Source organism: Gallus gallus, chromosome 3 (genome assembly GCF_016699485.2).
Source record: "Gallus gallus isolate bGalGal1 chromosome 3, bGalGal1.mat.broiler.GRCg7b, whole genome shotgun sequence".
In the NCBI taxonomy this organism is placed as follows: domain Eukaryota; kingdom Metazoa; phylum Chordata; class Aves; order Galliformes; family Phasianidae; genus Gallus; species Gallus gallus.
The window spans coordinates 5,120,459-5,142,582 of NC_052534.1; the positions used below are offsets into that span (position 1 = coordinate 5,120,459).

At 41.3% G+C, this 22,124-nt stretch overlaps 1 protein-coding gene, 1 long non-coding RNA gene and 1 other non-coding gene across 11 annotated transcripts in view; all 3 read left to right on the top strand.

Moving 5' to 3' along the window:
- The window catches only part of MACROD2 (MACRO domain containing 2), an 838,556-nt gene that overhangs the window by 354,876 nt on the left and 461,556 nt on the right, over nucleotides 1–22,124 (top strand). The gene's annotated exons all lie outside the window — the stretch shown is intronic.
- The window catches only part of LOC124418349, a 67,672-nt gene that overhangs the window by 20,018 nt on the left and 25,530 nt on the right, over nucleotides 1–22,124 (top strand). The window contains exon 1 of the long non-coding RNA XR_006938892.1: nucleotides 1–22,124. This exon is cut by the window's left edge and continues 20,018 nt beyond it; it is cut by the window's right edge and continues 21,345 nt beyond it. This is a non-coding gene — a long non-coding RNA (uncharacterized LOC124418349).
- LOC112532228 lies at nucleotides 21,299–21,488 on the top strand. Its single transcript, XR_003074686.1, has one exon. It is a non-coding gene; the product is annotated as a U2 spliceosomal RNA (small nuclear RNA).

The following is a 22,124-nucleotide window of genomic DNA, read 5'->3' on the forward strand; positions in this document are numbered from 1 at the left end:
AGGGCTGGCAGGGCTGAGCTACAGAGAAACCCAAGTGTGATATGAAGGCCAACGTATTCATCAGCTGAGCCGGAGTCTGGCACCAATTGATGGGCTTTTGTTTAAAAAGAGAAGAAAAGAAAAGAAAAAAGAATCAGAAAAGCCAACCCCCAAAGCCTTACCGCTCTCTGCCTGAGTTTTGCTAGCTTATTTTTTTATAAGTCATATCAGAAATCATTGGCACTAAACTTCCTTTTAGATGAAAGTTTGAAGGAGCTTTACAAGATATGTGCAGATATTAACATTAGTGACAGATGTTTAAGCTTTAGCTAAATAAGGCATTCTTTAGCCAGATAATATAGTTTGTTGTTATGCTGAAATATTGATTTAGAATTATAAATGCCTAATCCCTACCTCAGGCTCCCACTGCTGGATTCCAGATGTGGGAGATCCTGTGTTAAAACAGTGCCTCTTTTCCAGCCTTCTGACTAGCATTTTCTTTTCTTCTGAGTTTTACTCTCCTGTATCCTCCTCTAAGATTTGGTGTATAAATACATAATTGAGAACGTCAGCAGTAAACAGTGCCTTGCTGGACCCAAAGCAATGGGTCCAGCACAGTTTAGATTTGTTTATAGCTCGTTCTATAGCACACAGAACAGATCAAAGGAGCGTGCTGTTTGTTTTTTCAGACGTACATGGTTTGCAGCATTAGATAACTGCTTGTCCTTTTGTTGCTTCCCAGTTCTTTCGGGTTAAAAAAAAAAAAACAAACCACAAAACAACACAAACCAAACCCAAACAGGTGCAAAGTATTCACTTGAGTTTCTTCCTGCCGTACAGATGGTTTTAAAAGGATTTTATAAATTTATGGCCTCTATCATCTCAAGTTCTGCTCTTTCATAGCATTACAATAGGTTGGCAGCCAAGTTGTGCGTTACTGTGCTGTAGTTGAGCTGTTTGGAATATTACTTTGAGAATTGGAAGGGCTCCGGGGTGTTAAAACTGATTATGAGATTTTTCTTTGCTTGACAAGATGAGCAGGTCCATGTGAAGTATAAGGCAGTTATGTGGATTGACGACAGACAGGTTTCAATCACAGAATCATGTTGTGCTTCGCTCATTTTTGAGGTGGGATGCCAGCAAAATTGAGTTTCAAGAGGATAATTACAGCCCAATCAAATCCTCAGGTTAGGTTTCATGACTTTTTTATTCTTAAAGAGATTCCTCTGAGTGAATTATTGCATTCTGAGTGTTCTTCAGAAACTTCGTTTATAATTTGTCTTCCTGAAAATCAGAAGAACAGCTAGCAACCGGAGTGAAAACTGACAAAAATCTTCATTTTAGAAGTTGAATAACCTCAAGGACACCCAGTTCTTATCAGTGAATTTTCCATCTGCTTTTGAACATGACTTTAGCATGAGTTTGACCCCAGCTCCGTGTGCTGACGGTCAGCTCTGCCAGGTAGGAGTCTGATGAAGTGATCCTGGGCTATAATTGCCCTCCCCAGAGATAACCTCTCCTAGTTAAGTACCTGACCCCCTTAAAAAATCAGAAGTTAGTTCTATGAATGGGTGCTGTTTAGAGTGGTAAAATAATTCCTTTGGCTAAGCAGGATAAGCTGTAGGACCCAGCCAAGCTCTTTTAGGAACTACAGTCACATGTTTCCCAACAATAAGACAACATTCACAGCTCCCCTTGTATCATTATACTATTTATTGGTCTCTGAACGCAAAGGTTGGGTAAGGGCTATGGCTTTTCTTAATCCTCTTGCTTGAGAACGGTTTGCTGCAGACCCTGGTTTTCATTTGTATGCTGGAGTTTGAGTTTAGGCTCCTTTTGCTGGGACTGTCTCCTTGCCAACTACTTTGCACTTCCAAGTTGAGTCAACTCAAACTCTCAAACTGCTTCACCGGGGATGAGATTGGGCCCCGGCTCAGCTCTAAAATCCAATTCCTTGTGTTATGTCTCTGTCTCTTCCAAACCTCCTGGGAAGGCTTTCTGGCATGATAGGAGCACTCCCAGTAACACCCAGACAGTGTCCTCCCTGGCTTTTGGATGGATGGACGGACAGATGCCAGATGCCATCCACCACATCCCCACTAGCTGGGATCCCTCTCTGCACTTTGTGGTGGGTGTTAAGCCCATCCTATTTTGCAGTGTCATGCATTAGTAAGAATTACTTCGCATAGGGCCAATCCTGAGTGAAGGTTCTCCTCACCCTTGCAAGGTGGTAAGTGACATTTTCATTTTGATGCTGTAATGCATAGGTCTGTCAGATAAGAAATTCCCGTTACTTTCTCTGTCAGTCAGTCTTTTTTTGTGTGTGTGCATTATTCTCAACTTTTTCTACTGCTTCTACTTCTCTTATTTCTGCTTCTTGGATTATACAGCATATGAGTTGTAGCAAGATGAGTTTTAACTTGGAAATGCAGCTTGTGTGATTCAGCAGTGCCCTGGTAATTCAGGTGATATTTCTAATGCTGAAGCTTATGTTCAGTCTGGATAGCAAATTCTCAAGGTGTCTTTGAAGAAATCCCACTAAATTCCCTGAAAAAAAAAAAAGTTTGTTGCTCAGAATGTCGTCTTTGTTTCTTATATACATTCAGAAACACCATTGCCCTGCAGGTGTCACTGAGCCATCTGAGCATTCACCACCTAACCTGAGTAGAAAGTCAGGGCTTGTGAAGCCAGACTAAATAAGCAACAAGAAAGAGCTGTTCTTGCTCTGCTATGCATGTCCTCTGTTTGGGGTATTCATCTTGCTGCCACTGAAGGCATTGCTGGTGGCTGGCTGATGGCTTTCCAGGCCACAGCTGTGCTAGTCCATCCTCAGCCCTTTGTAGGAAGCTGGTTCAGGCTGCTACGGCAGCAAGAAAATACTAGATAAATACTAGATTTTCCAGTCACCTGCCTCAAACCAGTGGGATGGGAGCCTGACTCCCTGCTGTTTGCATAGGATGTGGAAACTTTTGCTGTCTGTGACTGACTGTGGGAGCAGGAATGTGAGATTAGTGGAAAAATGAATGTAGCTTTTCACTTCTTGGTGACTTAAGCTGGTTGACAGTAACCCTGGGACAAAATGTAGTTGAGGTGTACCAGTCCAGGTGCAGTATAAGCAATTCTGATGTTTTTCTTCCAAATTCATTGTTTGGCAGCTTGTAATTTTTTAATACAAAGCAGTTGTTTTCATTTTTAATGTTAGTTACAGGGAAATTTATGGTGTATTTGTACTTCTCCACAAATATTCAAGTGCTCTTCTGGAAGGAGGTACGCAATAAATAACATTGCTTCATACGCAGAGTGAGCATTAAATCATTTAATAGTATAATAAGAAAGCCCTGAACTAAAATCCTTGTGGGCTTCGTGAAGTTTCTTTTTTTATTACGATTTCCAGTGTTATGTTCTTTAAAGGAAGACTTTCCCTCACGCTGGTATATATCCAGGCTTATCTTAGGAATAAGATACAACAAAACATTCACTATAACTACAAAACAGAGATATACAGAATAGAGAAAATATATCTATATTACATCACTATGCTGTAATTTGAAATATTTCCATGCCTTTTATGAATACGTTCAAGTCAGAGTGGCTGACAGTATTAAGCAGTGTTTGCAATAGCTCAAGTTTGCAGATACCCAAATCGGGATACAGATTCTTCATTTTCAGTGCATCATTCTGAATTATTTTGAGTTCTCTTTCTCAGAAAATGGGTTGTTGGTTTTGTTTTTTTCAGCACTGCTGCTGCATAAAAAACATAATATTGCAGTTTTCTCCTCATGTAAGCTTAAAATGCACCTGGAAGCCAGAAGGTCTAAACACACAGAGATGTATATTCAGCAAGGACCAAACATAGAGCTAGCAGTAGCAGAGCCCTTGGGCTCAGGGAGTGACTTCATTAGAGGCATCACCAGCAGGTTTCTGTCATCTTAGGCTCAATCCCAACACCGCTTGTCTTATACAGCCTATGATGCTTGCAGCCCCACTTCAGCTTAGTAACAGTTTGTTGCCTCTGCAAGCGCACTTCTGAGCCTTTTTCTTTGCGGGACATACCTGTGCTCTGAAAAGTGACTGTAGGGAATGTAATTGCAGGCATGAAATTTTTGCATTAAATTTTGTCCCGGTGGCTCACATTAAGAGTCACACGTACAAATAAAATGAATTGCTTGGATATAACCGGACGTTTTGCCAAGAGCTTGGGAGTCAGCCTTCATGCTTTCACACCAGCTAACTATCACCTCCCTTTGTAGGTTCTAGCTGAGCAGTGAAGGCATGTGGAGGAGATCTAAAGATAGGAGGAGCTATCTTTAACTTGTCAGTCTTTAGGATAAAATTGCACTCATGACTCGATTTTATTTTCTCTGCTCGTTCCTTTGCTCTGTGTATTTTTGAACTTCCCATGAATATCCATGCACGATGGTAGGGATTTGGCAATAAATTTACGGCTCATCCGAAATACTTACAAAAAAATATGCTGGTGAAATTATCCTGTGCTTACTGTCGAATTAAAGATGTAGCTAACAAAACCGTAGCGCCTTATGCTGGGTAGCAGCTAGTTTAGCTTTACACACGCACTTTTTCAAGACATTCCACCATGAAGTATATATCTGTGTTTTTAATCTCTGTCTTTTGGTCTGCTCTTTGTTCTGACAATGTGGAGTGCAGTACGGTTCAATTCCTTTGCTCACTGGAAATGTTAAAGCCATTTGCTGTTCTAACTGATCCCTGCTTGGAGTGCTTTATTACTGACGCAATCTCGAGGTGAGCATTATAAAGTGAAGCATTATTCTTGATTTCACTGCGAAGCAGGAGGGAGTCAAACTGCAGGCATCCAATGTCGAAATCGCCTTTTCTAAAGGATTTTTTTAGTGTGAAGATGAAGTGCATTTAAGGCTGTGTTTGCTGATCTCGAAGCTTGGGATGTAATGAGTAAAGTGACAGAAGAATATGACCTTGCAAAGAGTGAGACGGCTAAAAGCTAAGTGAGCTTTGGGAATAATGGAAATGAGGCACAGTCCAAATGAATGGGACCTTTAAAGGTTGCCTTTCTCTTCACAAAGGTTTTTCATACAATATGAAACCTCTAACAAACCCTTAAGAAAAGACAGTTATGGAGCCATCCATAGGCTTCCGAATCCAAGGTGTTCCAACTGGCTGCAGTTTGACAGCCATAGAAACCATTTCCCATTTAATCTATTAAACTAGAGTAAAAGAATGTTTCCTTGCTCTTGGTATGTAGAATATTTAGTCATTAATTTGGTCTTACGCTGTTTTCACTGTTGAGAGTTGAGCATATTGTGGAAAATTAATTATCTTAGAGCATACTATATTTTATGAAGTATTGATTTGCTTTTTCCTATTATAGAAAATTGTACCTTTTTTTCCTCTTTAATTGAATGTATTTCTTCAGAGGAGTTAGACTGTAAAATGCTGCATGAAAAGCCAGTATTTTGAAAAGCAGAGTGCATTGAGTCATTTTTCGAAACTAATTTGAAATATTTTGGGCACCCTGCTTTCACAGCCACCACTCGTAGTGTGCTGGTCCCAATAGAAATTATACTGTGCATTTTCAGCTGTTTCAGGATTAGCAGTAATTATCTGTGGACTGGAAATGAACTGATGAAGGTGTTGTGGAGATGAGTGCCTGCCCTACAAAAAGATAATTCAAGTTCCCATGTGGTGAGGGTAGCATAGGCCCCCCAGGAGGATGTCCTTCACAACTAAGGCAGCACTGAGCTGTCTGTGAATGTTTCCGCGAGACCTGAAGAAGTGCTACTGAGAACTTTCATTTGATAGAAGGAATACAACAAAAAGACTAGAATATTGTCAAAGTGACATTTGCTATTTGAGTGCCTTTTCAGAAAGGACGTTTTACTAACAGTTTTAATTATTAATGAAAAACATTAAGGACTTGAGCTCCTGCTTCTGATATATGTAACAGGCATGTTTCTTACACTTAGCTATGTTTTTTAGTGTACTGGTGCAGATCTCTTTTGCTTTCCATGCAGTCTTCTTATCCCTGATTTTGAGTGTGTTCAAAGCTTTCTTCTCTGTATCTAAGCTTCAGATAATTGAGTCTTTCATCTTTCATTCTAGAGTTTCCATGCTTGTAAAAGGGAAAGAGAGTTGAGTAGGAAGGAGGTTGTTCTTTGTTATTATTGTTTTCCCTTCCTCTTCCCCTTTCCCTTTCCTTCCATTTCCCTTCTCCTCCTCTGAGCTGGTGTTATTCCTTTCTCCTTTTCTCTCAGGTTTCAAAGTGGTTTTCTTTAGCTGACATGTGAATGCTCACCATTTCAAAACAGCCCACAGATGCAATTAGCCATTTGTCAAGGTGTGCAGGAACCGACCGGCCTCCTCACTGCAGCTAAGTCCTTTCTTTGCTCTGCTGACACACCACAGTATTATCCTCTTAGCTCTGTGAATGAGAAGTCCCACAGCAATAGAAGCCTGTCTGGTTAATATATAAAAAAACCATTGTACACATTCATGCTTTTTTTCCCTCTTTCAGTGCAGAGTTGTTTTTCCCTTTCATCTTGGTGTTTCTGAAGGCAATAACAAAGCTTTGTCCACCAGCAGTTATAAATTTCTGGTGTGCCACACCCCCAATTCACTGCTATTATGCTTGGGCTTGTACAGCGGGAACACCAGGGGGCATTTTCAAGTATCTTCTCCATCCAGCTCGAGCAGTTCTCATCACTCCAGAAACGTCTTTCTTTAGCTTATAGGACAGAAGAATGAGCTCCCTTCAGAGCTTAATATACCTTCACTTCACACAGAAGCTGAAAGGGCGCTGCAGTAATGTAATGAGAGCGCAGGCAATCTGAGTTGGAAGTAAAACATATTTTCTCTGTTATGTGCTCACCCTTTTCTGCCCTGGGGCCTAAAAACTGAAATCTACGCTTTAATTTAGCGTTCTCCGCCTGTACACTGAAATGCTGCTAATGATTCCAGAGAGTTAATAAGAGGGTAGCAGAAATCGTATGTCAGGAATGTCTGAAACCATAAAAATTCTAGAGGCAAGACAATTTGACTCAAGTCGATGGATTTTGAAAATATAATTTTCTGTCTACTGGAGGCCGGGGAAGAGAACATATTGAGTTCATTTGTATCGTAGTATTTTTTACATACTCCTGATTAAATCAAATTTGAAGCAAAGGTTCATTTAACAACTTGGTGTGCTATTAGTTTTTTTTAAGGAATAGCTAAACTGAGTAGCTATCAAAATGAGGATCATTTAAGAATCTAGATCACTTTTAAATAGGCACACTGGTTGTTGTTGTTTTTTTCTCTTTTTTTCTTTTCTTTTTTTTTTGTAAAAGCAATACTCTCTGGAAAAAGAACAGGATTTATGAATCACCAGCCCAGTTATTCTTATGAACGTGCCATGTGTGTCAGTTCTTTTTTTCCCCCTTTTTTTTCTCCTATGTGTGAGCATCTTGTGGGCAAGCCTGTAGTGTGTCATGAGTGCCGGGATGTGTTCCAAGGATATTAATACTCATTTCCAGAGAGATGGCAATTTCTCATGATTTGTGATTTGTAGACACGGCTACTTACGCTGTCTAAAAATGCTGAACTGCGCATCAATTATTTAACCTGTCTAAATTTTTGTTAATGCTGTGCAGAAGTTCATTTATTCAGTAAGATAGTTGCTGTTCATGACACTCCAGCATCTGTTTCTGAATGATATCTTCAGCTGAGTAGTGAAACTTAAATCTACTTTGGAGCTGGAAGCTAATGCAGGTGCATGATGCAACTTTAAGCTTTTCATTTGTATTTAAAATAAAATTGATACACACTAGTTTCTTTCCCAGAGAAGTTCAACTTAAACTAATTCTTAATGATCCAAATGCATTGAAAACTGGTTCATAAAACGCTCAGAAACACAAAGCCAGTTTACTCGAGCGTTACTGTCATGGCTAAAAAGCGTGCTTTCCTGGCAGCAACGTGACTGGTTGGCTTGTTTTTTCCTTGGTATTGCCTTTACATAGCTTGCTAAATGAGATGGAAAAATACATTACTGCAATATATATTTTCAGTGAGATGCACTTGGGCAAGGTATCCTCGTGCTGGTTGTCACATCTAGTCCCAGCCTTCTTCCAGTTAGGCTGAGATCCTTTTCAGAGGGAGCGATGCCTCCATTTTTCTGGAGTGGACAGAAGGAAAGAAGCTAATGAAAAGCCAGTGGGTTGGGCAAGAGATACTTGAGGAAGGGAGCAACACCCAGGCCCCTCTCCTGTGCCGGCTGGCGGGCGGTCTGTATTGCTGCATTGGTCTGTGAAGGATGTGTTGCAGAGCAAAGCAACAAAGGCAGCATGCTCAGCATGCAGGGTCAGGGTGATGCTCTGGACACCAGCTTACTGGTGGCCATCCGTGTTAAGCTGTGGCCAGTGTTTACAGAGGGGTGATGTGATGTAAACAGTGTCAGCCATGCTAGACCACATCATCAGGACAAGTGAGATGTGTGCCAGTGCTACCCCATTACCAGCATAGTAAACCGAATCTGTTAAGTCTAGACAAAATTTTCTTTGCTCCCTAATTTTGAATGTACCTTTATTATTTTTAGTGGATTGAGGCTGACAAGAGATTTGTATAAGAAGATTTTTCACAATTCTAATGAGAATATGAGTCCTTTGTCAGCGCACAACAAAATCCTGCATCATTCATAGAATTTAAGATGGTGTTAATGTTATCCAAGATTATTTACAGCGTGCGACAGCTAAATGTATCTTCAGAGTGTAATTGATGCATTCGTGGGCTTGGATGTGGTCTTGCCAATTAAAATGGTGTCTATAACCGAAGGCCATTAGCCTCGTTACATGTGTGTGAACAAGCTGGGTTCAGTCCCCAGAAAGGTAATTAGCTGGCAATGCAGCAAAATGGTAGACTTTAAAATTCTTGTGGTGGTGTCATCACGGGCTAGGAATAGCTTTGAGCCAGGGAATTTTCCCTCAGTTTAATTTATGGTCAATTAACATGCTTTTAATCACCCATTCTGGTACTGAGCAATAAAAACAGCCGAGTGTGTGTTGCGGGAAGTGCACCTGGCCCTCAGCAGACAGAGCGGCCTCCCCAGAGCCCCGTCCGCCATGTTGGGCTGCCCCTTCCCCTCAGCCCAGGCCTGCTGCTGGCACCACAACTCACACAGCATTTAGTCCTTAGCACATACCTCACTTGTTTAGAATATCTTTCACTGGCCTTTTCCGTTCTTTTTGAGCATATGGGCACTGCTGGAATAATATATTAAGAAAGGAACAGAATTTTCTTGCTGGCTCAGTAGTAGGCTTCAATTTCTAGGGTTCCTAAACTTGTATAAAATTTATCTTATCTACGTCTCATGATCCGGTGACTATTTAGTAATAACGGTCACCCACACAGTGAGCTGGGACAACATGCTGTTTGGTAATGAGAGCTCCTGGAGTTCTGTGAAGGCATCGATTAATCATCCTGGTGCCAATTAAAAAGGCCATTAGAAATACTGTCCGTGGCCTTCAATCCTGCATAGGGTATTTGTTCTCACAGAGGTGCATGGATAGCGTGCTTGGACTTGCAGGCTTCCTTTTCCAGGATGACATGACCTGGCACTGATCAATGTACATTCTGTCTTACATTGTACCATGGTTAGATCCCAAATTTATTCCAATCTATTCAATAAATCAGGTTTGTTTCTGTAGTGGGACATGGGTCTTTGTATGGCACAGTTGTGCTCAAGCTCTCATTGGAGTTGACCTGCTGAGTTATTGGGGTATGATTTTAGGGTTACCATTCACAAATTCGTTTCAGAGCAGGGACTTTTCTGTCTTACAGTTCCTGGTGGGGAACAGTATGTTAATGTGGGTCTCCAAGTAAACTTTTTACATAATTAATTGAGGGCGGAGGAGGTAACACTGTTTGTTACTTCATTCTGAATTCTTTTTTTGTCAATTGCTTGCAACTTCTTCATATTTCACCTGTTTTGGTTGAGACATGCCCAGTGCCCATTGTGTGCCCTGACACGCTTTTCTTTTCCCAGAAAAGTTCATTTGAAAATGGACCATTTATGAGGCCGAGTACAGAGTAATGCTATTTGTCTGTGTGAAAAACCTCCCCAAAGTTTCTTTTTTTTTATCATCGGAGCAGAGCTCCAATGCTTTGAGTAAGGATTTGAAAATTCCTAAGGGGCTAGCTTTTTGGTTTTTTTCTTGTAAGACATCTACTTCAGGTTTGCAAAGGTACGTGACACTGAAAACCTGTGTTGTCTCACACTCATCAGAGGCATTAAGGTTTCAGAGCTGTGTGCTGCAAGAGAAATGGGGATGGATCAAAAGGGTCCGCAGTACGCGCAGCACCCAAATCAAGAACCTGGAATTGAGCTTGGGATTTTTCTCTGCTGTTAGCAAATACTTTACGTAACACGGTATCAGAATGCATACGTATCATCCTGTTGTCACAGAAAACAGTCTGCTACCCCTGTCTTTCAGCTGCTTAGGTACCAGATTTTTCATAAATAGATCTTCTGGAATTGTTGCTATGCTTGTTGGCATCAGTGTGCTGCTCTGCTGTGGGATTTCAGTTCAGCTTTCCAGGTTATATTAAAAATAATAACTCAAGCAGCCAGTATACATAAAAAAATAATAATCCCAGCAAAAGAACTTCAGCCTTTTTTCCCAGCCCACAAACCCCAGAACTGACATACATAGTCTATGCATCAAATGAAGGTTGGAGTTAAGCTCATTTGTGCATTTCTGCACTTTGTATGTGAACATTATAATTCAGTTTTCTGATAGGATGTATTCAGATACATGATGATATGTGTACTGATATGATCATGGAGCCCCAGGGATTTTGTCTGCAGAAGGTGACACAGCTCTGCCTTGCACAAGTAAGGAGCTGCTTGCTTGATTTTGCTGCTGGAATTGTAGGTGCTTTGAGGAGGAAGGAGAGGCCTGTTCCTGTCTTGCAGCATGGCACCATTGCTGCCTCCCCCTTGTGTCAAGCAGACAGCACCTGCCTTTCTCCCTGTTCCTGATTTTAATATGAACAGAGGCCTGGGCACCTTGCAGTTGTCAGAGCTGCCACTGAAATCGGGAGCAATGCACTGAACCCCACACCGTACTGGAAAGTGCCAAATAGCCTTAGAGGGGGAACCCACCAACTTAGCGCATGCACGTGCAAGGATCTTATAGGCAGCTGATCTTCGATTTGCCGTGCCCCCATGCCCCAGCTTTAAAGCGTGGAAGAGAAAGTGCCTTTGTCAGATGGGAGTGGGAGTGTTTGCAAAGAGCAAGTACTTTCTTTTCTTCTTTTTTTTTCCTTCTTTTCTTCAAGTGATCACATGGCAGCATGCTGTGAAAGCTGGGATGATACAGAGAGTTTTGCATTCAGAGCAAAATCTAGAGCGTGTTACAAGGCAGCCAATAATGACAATAAAGCCAATTACTAACTGGCTTCCTTTCAGTCAGCGGGAGCCTGTATTTGTCATTTATACTGGGGCAGAGGGAAGATGCAGCTTGCGAACAAATGTTGGGAGGGTTTAAATGGATAACATTTTACATGACAGTCATTATAATGATAAAGGAACATAAGGCTTGTATCTGCTAAAAGCAAATTTAAAACTGAAGCCCCTTTCCTGCCCTTCAACTTAAAATCTTACGATTATCTTAAATCCCAAAATGTGGCTTCGTTGTTCATTTCCTTTTACCAGAATGCAAAATAACAAGAGCTTGAGGTTTTAGTGCATTTGAAAGAAGTAATCCCTTTTCCTTATAAATTCTGGTAGTGTTTTAATTAAAAGCATTAGAAGAACCATCATGTGCAACACAGTTTAAAACACACGTCTGTGCTGGGGAGGGGATTATGTGCAGAATTTGTTCAGTTGCAGTGAAGAAGACTGGATTTTGTTATTTTGTTGTTTTATCACCTGCAACTCAATCGCGTATTTTTACATGGCAAAGGGAGACAGTGCTTTTGTGCATTTCTCCCCTCAATTTTCCCACCTTTATCCCGAGTGGGCACTCATAGCATGCTTCAGCCCCTGTTTGTTTAGGCCACTGAGGAGCAGCGCTGTGCCCTGGAAGTCATGTGGTTTTATTGGGCTTCCAGGCTCACATGGTGCTGCTGGAGAGGCGAGATGCTCCCCTTCTGCAGGCTTTGTGAGGTGAAGAGGGTAATCCAACAGCATGCTTTATGAGCTCACTGTAATCTGGTGGAGGAGGTTTTATGCCAGCATTTTTCCTTCCCTGCTTTTCTTGAACAATTTGCATTATGTCACCACCCCGTAAAGCCATATCTGAAATACAACATGGAGGTGATGATGAGCAATATAGAGTAATGGAAAGAAGTTGCACTAATTGCTGTCCAGAGTGAACGGTTTGGGATTTTAATCTCCAATGTTTTGAAATGAAAAAAGGTGGAAGAAAGAACTGGGGATGTTATGCCCAGTCACTGTAATGTAGCACTCTGTATAAGTTTTAAAAGGAGGAACATTTAAGATTTTCAGGAGATGTTTTGAAGGTTGAAAGGCATTTCCGCCCACTCCTTAGCCCGCGTGTAAGGACTGTCACCACTTCCACAGCTGCCAATGCAGCTGACCTGGGTTGGAATTGAAAGATCTTTGATTGACATTTAAACAAAATGTTAATTTATTTACATATGGTGTAGTCCTGGAGGACTTCTTTAGATCACCAGAGGCCTTGTAAAGCTGATGCCTTTGATCATTGCATGGAATCTGTGCTATTTCTGTGTTTTTCCTCGCACAGTCTTGCTTCAGGAGATGTGGTTTACTTGTAAGGTGTCTCTAAGGAGGTGTGTTTACTTTCATACTTAGGTTTGTTTTTTTTTTTTTCCTTTTTTTTTTTTTTCTTTTTAAAGGACAAATTCAAACAGGTGTCTAAATTCAGCTGAAGTTACTGGCATGTAAAAGCATAAGAGCACGTAGATCCAGATAATTTGGTGAAGCAGGGTTACTGTTTGAGAGAGAAAACGTGTCCCTGAAACAATAACACATGCTGGCTTCTTTGTTTGGGCAAGAGAAAAAATTGCACTTCACTAATTTTGGACAAGTAGTAAATAATGTCAGTGAACTTCTTTACTTTTCTTTGCTGGGTTGTTGGCTGGCAGTGGGCTGATTGACCACCAGGTCTGGGAAAAATCTGTTCAGGTGCCCTTTTCTTTCTTTCTTTCCTTTCTCTCTTTCCTTTCTTTTTTTTCTCTAAGTCTTCAGGATCTCACCTAATTACATGGTGTGCAGAGCGCCTGTGGCCTAATTCCTTTCTCCCATTCATTCAGGAATCTGGGTGTTCCTCAGCAAACTCTCCCCAGCTGAGTTTAGTTAGCAATTATACAATAAATCTAAATGTGTATTGCTATGAGCACTGATGTATGCACAAAAAATAGGCCCGAGTGTTTCATCATAAAGGGGGAATGAACAAAATACTGTCATTTCTGATTTCACAAAAGTTAAGTATTTGTCTTGCAATAGTTTTAGAGTTTATAGAGTCCATGAAGAAATGTGCCTATTCATGTATGTTGTTTATGAGTGCCTTCTGTTCATGTAGGATTTTTGTGTATAAAAAACAGTTTACAGACTTGTGTGTGATCCTTTTAAAGTGCCTGCAACAATATTTTCTTAAGTATAGGCGTCCCATGGAGGTGCAATACCAGCATTGCAGCAGGAAGCCCTGTGTAAAATTTGGAGTATACCCATGGAGCCTCAACTGACCTTAATATTATGTAACTATGAACACCATAATGTAAATTTGTTGAGATGACACACGTTGCTACATCTGAAAAGATTTAAAATGAGCTATCATTGCCACGGTGCCTGGGTGTGTCCTGCTGCACCAAGTGATCCAAGAACAGAATATATACTGTACACCTTTTCCAAGTCCCCTCTGCTCCGTGATCTTGCTCTCTCTCCACTGAAGAATGAGGCATGCAGGCAGCCATGTGTACCCTTTGTCACAGACATCTCAGAAGATGAAGCTGGGTACTGTCACGTTTGATTTCGTGGCCATTGTAATCTCTTAGTTGTCAGCAGTTTGGCTCCCACCAAGAGCAGCCTGCACAGCACTTTGGGTCACTGACTGAATGGAGCCTCTTGACTTTGCAGAAATGAATGAAAACGCAATGAAAAGGAAGCTTTCCCTGGGAAAGCAGAAGAAAACGGCTGCATAGTGTAATAGCAGGTTGCAAGAGAGCTTAATGAGGATGCTTTAGAAAGCGGGGTGCACACTGTGTTCTGTTCCCTTCTTCCCTTCCAGAACCGCACCTTATATATTGGACAAGGCAGGCAGGAGACTCTTAGGGTGTTTTAAAAGCAAGTAAATGGGAGAGCAAACAGCTGTCACTATTTATTCTCTTTATTTCCTTGGTGAAGCCAAAGGAAGCCTCTGATGCTTCACACTCAGTGAATGCTTGTCCCATTTTCATTGCCTGATGGACTGTCTTTCGACACGCTGCACAAAGTGAGCAAGTGAAATATTGAAGTAGATGACAAGAAAAGAAGATGACAAAAGGAGGGACAAGTTCTAGAGAGCGAGTTAAATGACACGAGCCTCCGAAGATTTGGAAAAAGCTGTTTAAAATTGCTGAGTACGAAGCAGACATCGCCTGGGTCAGCTTTCCAGCATGACAGCCATAAACACGTGACCAATAATTCAACCCGCCAGACCGAGTGTTCGAGAGTGCAGAGAACGTGGACGCCGCGTTCTGCTTGTGCACCCAGAATGCAGTACGTCAGCCTGGACCTCCCTGACAGCGTGCCTCCCGTCTCTCCCATCCGCTCATTTGGTGAGCGTCCTCCCTGTGAAAGCGCAGCCTTTCTGATCCCATTAGAGAAGAGAGGCTCTGTCTCCGCGGTCCTTTTTGCTGTCTGTGCACTCTGTGAACCGCGCCGTGCATGGGGGATTTGTTAAGAGTTGCACTGGAACCCAACGTGTCACAGGCAGCCTTGTTACGGCTGAAATGCAGCTGACAGAAAGGATTAGCTGCAACCGAGAGAGAGAAACAAAAAGTCATATTTTAAGGAAGATTGTGGTGCAAAATTCTGATTATTTATTGGGCAAGGAGATAGTCGGGGCTTTGTGTTATTAGAGATTCAGTGCCTTAGGAAACTGGCAGTGAATTCAGCCTGGTGCTGCCAAACTGTACTTCAGAATATGAAGAAGGAGAAAAAAAAGCAAAACAAACAGAAAAGCCTCTATACCCTGCAGCTGCAGAGAAAATACTCAGAAACTCACTGTGACCAGAGCTGTGTTCTTGTCTTGAGTCAGCAATCAGCTTGAAGCAATACCTTTGAGAAGAGCGAACTGTGCTGGTCATTTCAATGCATGTGAGCTATGAAGTCTGACGTGTTTCACAGCAGCGAGCTCCTTTCTGTTCCTTTTTGCAAAAGCCTCAGTGTGCCGTTTAAGAATGTATGTTCTTGGGAGAGAAGAAGAGAACTAGAAGGCAGGTTTGTTATAATTACTCGTGTAAATTAGAAAAAGAAAAAGAATAAAGGGGGAAAAGGAAAAGCAAGCAAGTTTTGAAATTGTGTAGAAACAGAGAAACAAGGGATATTTTCTTTGCCCACCGGAAAAAGCTTTAGTCATATCCGGACTCTTGAAAAAATCACAACAAAACCCCCTTCTTCCCACCAACTCCTACATTCTCGGCAGTGCCATATGCCCCAGCTCACAATTATCCAGCTCTTAATGCATTCCACTTCTGCTCTGACAGCTATACAGTGTACAACAGTTGCATAGAGTCAGAAGGCAAATCTGTGAAGCACAAAGAATCAAGAATTTGGTGATAGTTTAAAAGAAATGCAGAGAACGTGGAAGGAAATAACTTAAGCTGGTTACTAATGGTGTTTTTTTTTCCATTTCTCTTTGTGTCTATCTAAACCTGCTGTCTCAAATCGACTTAGCACTGTGAATTTCCCCCTTGGCATCACTTCTCCAGCATTTACACGGAGCAGGCTGCAAAGTACACGGGATCTGTACCCAGTGCTCATAATCACCCTAAGGAACCTGTTAATCAGTGGAACAATTGCGTGGTTATATGGTTTGCATCGTGTTTGAGCACTGGAGCTCAATGTTAGAAAAGCACTGCAGTTGCTAATAATTAGTCCTTGGTAGGCTTCACAAGGTTTACTTCAGTCCCCTCATACCTACAGCATATCTGAAGTATCTGAGCCGTTTAAGGGTCTGGGAGGTAGTACTTTGTCATTGTGTAAGGCAGAAGGCCTGTGTGGGAAAGGGCGAGGGGACTGTGAAATAATTACTCGCTCTGCGTTTAATTTGAGTCAATGAAAATGCCAGGATGATTGAAGTGTTTATGCTGAGGATCAAGGAGTAGGATGGGGATGGGGTAATCAAACCCAGGGACATCTTTCTTAAAGTTTTTAAGTATTTCTTAGGGGGGGAATAACGCAGAACTCACAGTACGGCAGGGGAGTGTTGGAAAGAAAATCAGGATCAGAGGTCACACCTGTGTGAAGCGATGGCTTGAAAATGACAAGTAAAAATAGAAAAATGCTCCACTTGACGGTGATTAATGGGTTCCTTGACCTGAGGAGGAAGACCAGAGGTGGCTTTGCACTGTGGAGATGGTAATTTGATCGTGGCACTTAACAGGTGAAAAAGCTTGCTGTTACAAATACAGCAAAAAAAAAATAAAAATGACTGGTCTTAATTATGTATGGGCACTCATGCCCCAGGCCTCCATTGCCCAGCTCTGCTTTTCGGCTGCACCAGCTGTGATGCTTTCAGTTTGCCATTTTTCCATACCTTGAATATGATTCTCCTATTCATTTTCTTCCCAGCTGTCCAGTGTAGACTTTACTTTATGTTTACCTGTGCTTTGCTTACCTTGAGCACTGAATATTCTGCTCTGCTCAGGTGCCCGTTTCCTCTGGCACCACGGCACTGTTCAAGCAGCCCCATAAACTTGGTAAGCAGATGTGCAGGGCTTATAGAGCCAGTATTGCTGTAGCTGGGTCTGTACGTATGGCTTCCACAACGTGGGAGGTGGGATCAGTCCGATCTTGCTTACACATCTCTCGTATCCCAGGGGTAGGGAAACATTTGCCAACGCCCTACAACTTTGCTTCTCTGCAAGCTATGAAAGCCTGGATTCTGTCAGCTTTTTGCATACTAAGATGAAAAGCATGCTATGGGCTGCTGGCTGCTTCTGTTCAAACATGAAGCGTGGATTTTGAGGTTAGCAGAGGTCTGTTTGCTTAAAAGAGATTCTGATCGCGATGAATTATGAAAATGTCAATAAATGCCACATTTTAGAAGGTAATAAAATGACTGTTAACGTGGAAGGCAGAGCTCCAGGCAAACATTAACAGCAGCCTGAACCACCTACCTGTGTGTACCTTCTTCCTCTGTGCCGTGAGCTCAAGGAGCTGAAGCAGCCCTGCATCTGTGGAGGGAATTCTCGAAGGCCCAGATAGTCAATAGTGCTTCACAGAACCCACGTTCATAATTCTGTTACTTGGCATGTGAGTTTCAGTCCTACTTTCCCATGCAGTGTGTGACACGAATCCATTTCTCCAGTAAAACTGTCCAGTACTTCACAATTTAGTATGGTGCAGTTGATTGTGTGTTTGGACGCCACGATGCCAAGTTATATTTTGCTTTGAAATATCGTGAAAACGGCAATTTGGAAGAAATAAATAGTCAAATTCCATGTTTAGCATGTTTCTCTTTTGCAATATCTTCTAAAAATGTACCAAAGATTTCCTCTAAGGACGTGAGTTAAAAATAAGTACTCTTTCCTTGCTTCAGGTCGGGGTTTAATTTCTCGCCCACGCAGCCAGGAGTTACCCAGCCCTTGCCAAGTTCAGATGTGTGTGCTATCACAGCACCAGCGGAGACATTATCAGCCCAAAGGAGCCATTTGGGGAGCACTGCTATCCACAGGTCTTGCCCTCCCTCTTTGCTGGACTTGAAGTCTGATTAGTGTTTAGACATCACTTGGAGATAATGATAATGTGCCTTTTAATTAGCATCAATATTTCTAATCTTTTGGGGAATAATAATGTTCTTCTTTTTTAGCCCTTGGCTGTTGACAGATGGCCACTTATTAAACATCATTAAATTCTGACATCAATCATTTTTGTGCTTTTTAAAGTATGCTCGTCATTTAAATCAAATTATATACACGGGAGGAAGGTTTTTCAGTCTGGGTTGTTTAGACTTTGATGCAGTGCTGAAGCAGCATTTAGCAGAGGCCTTGTTTTTTAAGATGCTATAAGTGTAATTTCAGGGGCATTGCTAACTTGTAATTTCAATGTACGTGCCTGTATGAATGGGGGCTCTCACGGAAGCAGCCTGGATGCTTTTGAGACAAAGCCGCTACTTAAACGTTTAGGAACTTGAACTTTTGAAAAGCCTGCACTCGTCTGCAGAGAACATTCAGTGCATTTACACAGGAATTCACCTCGTGTGTGTTTCTGTGAACGCAGTGAAGAAGTGAAGGTGAATTCCTGTATGTTATTTGTAGCAGCGCTTTACTGACTTGGCGCATTCTTGGCTGGAACCTCTGGTTCGTTGTTGGTGAAACTTTGTTTAATGGGCACAATTATAATCTGCATTGTGTCCTTGCTCATCTTAATAGCAGTATTAATTTGCAGGAAGGGACAAAAATTATCTTGCAGAGTTATCAAGTGGTGTTTAGGCTTTCTGAATGCTAATTAATTCAGAGCTCGGATGCTGTACCTGCTGTTTGAAAGGCTAGCAGCTTGTATTCATCACCTGAGTGACAGCTGTTCCTTCCTTTTTTTTTTATCTTTAAAGAGAACGGGGAAGATTAACTCCTTCCATGCTGATGATTGATTGCCACACTGAAGTAACAATTGCTTTCTTCCGATTTAAGATTTGCAATATTTTGTCTTCAACTGATGTCTGGTTTTGACAGCATCTTAGTGAAAGGAATGGTGATAGTGCATTGTTAGAGAAATAGCTAAAAGTAGCTCCAATACACTGCTGCTTTTTCTGTGATCAGGAAAAAGAGAAGTATGTCGGAGGGTTAATGCCAGAACCAGATCCTCCGTATAAGCTAGGAGAGAAAGAATTAAAATAAAAAGTCAGATTTGAACATTTACAGTAAGCGAGAAATCTGAAGAATTTTTCTCTTGGACTCAAGTCCTTTTTTTTTAATATTTAATGTCAAGGAAATCATTAATTAGCTGTAATTCAATTAAATTTTCACTCACCCAGTTAAATAAGAAAATACTACAAAACAGTTTTATATTGCATGTGAGTTATTATCTGTGACACAAAACTGCTGTGCTCTAGGGAGAAACGGTGGTCTTTGGTAGTGAAAAGGGGCTTTGGAGGCATGCAGGTAATTTCCTTTAATCTGAAAAGAAGCATCATCTGGTGTAAGGCGGGTGTCCCTCTGCAGGTTGGAGAGGATTATGCAGTTTGTTTAATGATCGATGAACAAGGTACAAATACTGGATTACATTCCTTCTTTTCCAGGTAGCTAAGTGTATATGTAAAATCCACCCCTGCATCCCCTCCCGTTCCCCCTGGTAGAAGTAGTTCAGTTGTGCGATGCTTTCTTTTTGGAAACATGAGACAAATCATAAAATCATAGAATGGCCTGGGTTGAAAAGGACCACAGTGATCATGGAGTTTCAACGCCCCTGCTATGTGCAGAGTTGCCAACCACCAGACCAGGCTGCCCAGAGCCACATCCAGCCTGGCTTTGAATGCCTCAACAGTTGTCTCACGTCAGAGGGCTTTACTTAAGCAGTGGTGCCAAACAGAGTTCTGTAAAGGCTCTCCATTAGTATTAGGGCACATTCAAGTGTTTCTGCTATTATTTGTTTTGCTATATACATGTTTCAGAAGTGTAGATGTACAGTAGATGTGTCATATATATTTTTTTTTCCTTATCATTTTGAAGACTGTATCTTTAGAGGGACTTGGGGTGGACTTGGCTGATGCCTTTGGGTTTTGAATCCGCTCACATCAGTTTTTACGCATTCTGATTCAGTAAATCTCATTAAGCGTGTTTAACTTCCACCATTCACTGAAAGTTCTGTTGACTTCAGTAGCAAATTAAGCATATGTTTAAATGTTGCTTGGAGCCTGAGGGAAAGGTGATTAACCTAAAGAACAAAGCGATGCTATTACAATATTTTAACTCATTAAAATCCAGTAGATTTGCTGATACTGACTCAGTAAGTGCTCTATTTTAAAACAATTACCTTGTACTTAGCTGGCTCTCTTGTGCAGCTTGGAATACCAACATCAGAGCACCAGCTAGGTATTTCTGAGTAGGCAGTACATTTCCTTTTGCTTTTGACCTACTGTTCAGCTCTTATAAATAATTAGTGATTATAATTCCTATTTGAGAATGCAAACTCATTATCAAAATATAAGGTTTGACACGCTTGTTTACAAAGTGCTCTTGAAAACTGAAATCATTTTTGAAGAAATGACTGTCTTGTTGCAGGTTGCTCAAGCATCTTTTGTTATTACTCATTAACTTCAAAGGACACTTTTAGCCTCCATGCTCAGGAATGATTTTTTGAAAGGCATTTTTATGATAAAAGCATGCAGCAGCTTACTAGCATTGTAGTAATAGTAAGACAATAGTAGTATTGTCTTAGTGTTGGTGTAAATTTATCGTACAGTTTGAGTGAGTAAAAATCACACCATGGCAAGATGGAGATGTGATTTTTGAATAAACATGGGAGGTACTGCGATGAATCCAGCTACTATTAAGAAAATGCACAGCAATATGTAGTTCTGTTCTCAGTATGCTATTTATTAAAAGTTCTCTTACCTTTCCAGAATTTAGTGATACACTTTGTCTCTCCCCCAAAGTAGTTCTTATATTTATGTACGACATTTGTAAGGCTTCCACGTGTGCCTGAGAGTAGAGATTTGTTGTTCTCTAACCCGCAGGGAGAAATTCTAAACTAGCCCCATGGTGGTTCCAGTACAAGAAGGTAGCTTATGGTGTTTGGGGAACGTTGTTGCTTCTCTTTTTTTAGTTGACAGTAAAGGAAATAATCAAACCAGGACAGGAGTGTTTGGGGAGGCTGGACATGGCATTGGTAGCTTCTCCAAGTTGCTGTGCTGGAGACATTTCCCACAGCAGTATAAACCAGTGCATAGAATGGCTCCTGCAGTTACTGCGTGTGCAAAGTCACGAGCTAATTAAAGCCTTGGAGTGAGTTATTTGGGGTCTGTAGTCTGTCTTGAGTTTCTTGAAATAAATCTTGAGCGATAAAGCTGAATAATTATTGCTGCAGTGGTGTTAAAAGCTTACGATGATTCAGTCTCGGTGTGTTCTCTGAGTCAGACCCAGGAACCATCGAGTCTGCTGACTTGTGTTTGCTTCTTGACCTTTTGGCAAAGATCAAGTGGAGCATATGTTTTTATCAGTTTAATATCTGTTATGTCCTCAACTTGAGGATTTTATATTAAATGAGTTTGGGGACTGGGAAATGTACTAGGAGCTTACACCATCCTCTCCATGCGTGAAGCTGGCTATTGCTGTGTTTCTAGAATGCTGTAAAAAAGAAGAAAAAAATTAACAAGTCCCCAAATGACCATAAATGAGCGTGAAGGGAAGAGCAGGAACAGAGCAAGCATAGATTACGCTGCTCTAAACTTTTCTCTTAATCTCTGCTTATTTTCAGCTCAAGGGGTTTCCCTTAACCTCAGTAAAACCTCTGTTAAAAAACAAACAAACAAAACACTGCTTCTGGCTGCATTTCAGCTTTGTGTTCACTGTCCTCTCAGTCCATATTAATAACTATTTTGTAGTGTCCAACCTTGAGATGTCAGATTATATCTTCCAGACTGGGCATGCCTTTGTACTGAGAGGATGCAGTGAGCCTACGCTCACTCTCATCCCTGTTGAGGTGCGAGTTACTTCATCATTGCTGCTGTTGGTCTTCACTGACCACTCTTACAGGTGCTGTTTTTCTGAGGAAAACCAAAAAGAAAAAAAGAACAATTGGTAATAGCTCCAAAATCCCAAAGAAGCATACTGCATTATCGTGCAATATGGGGTTACGTTGCATTTGGTTATAGACCATTGGAAAGGAGTAGACATGATCTATAACTTTGAGGAAACAGTGCTGCCACAAGTGTTTAAAACTTACTCTGAAGCGTGTGGAAAGCAATGGAGAGTTGGTGTTAACTCAAACATTT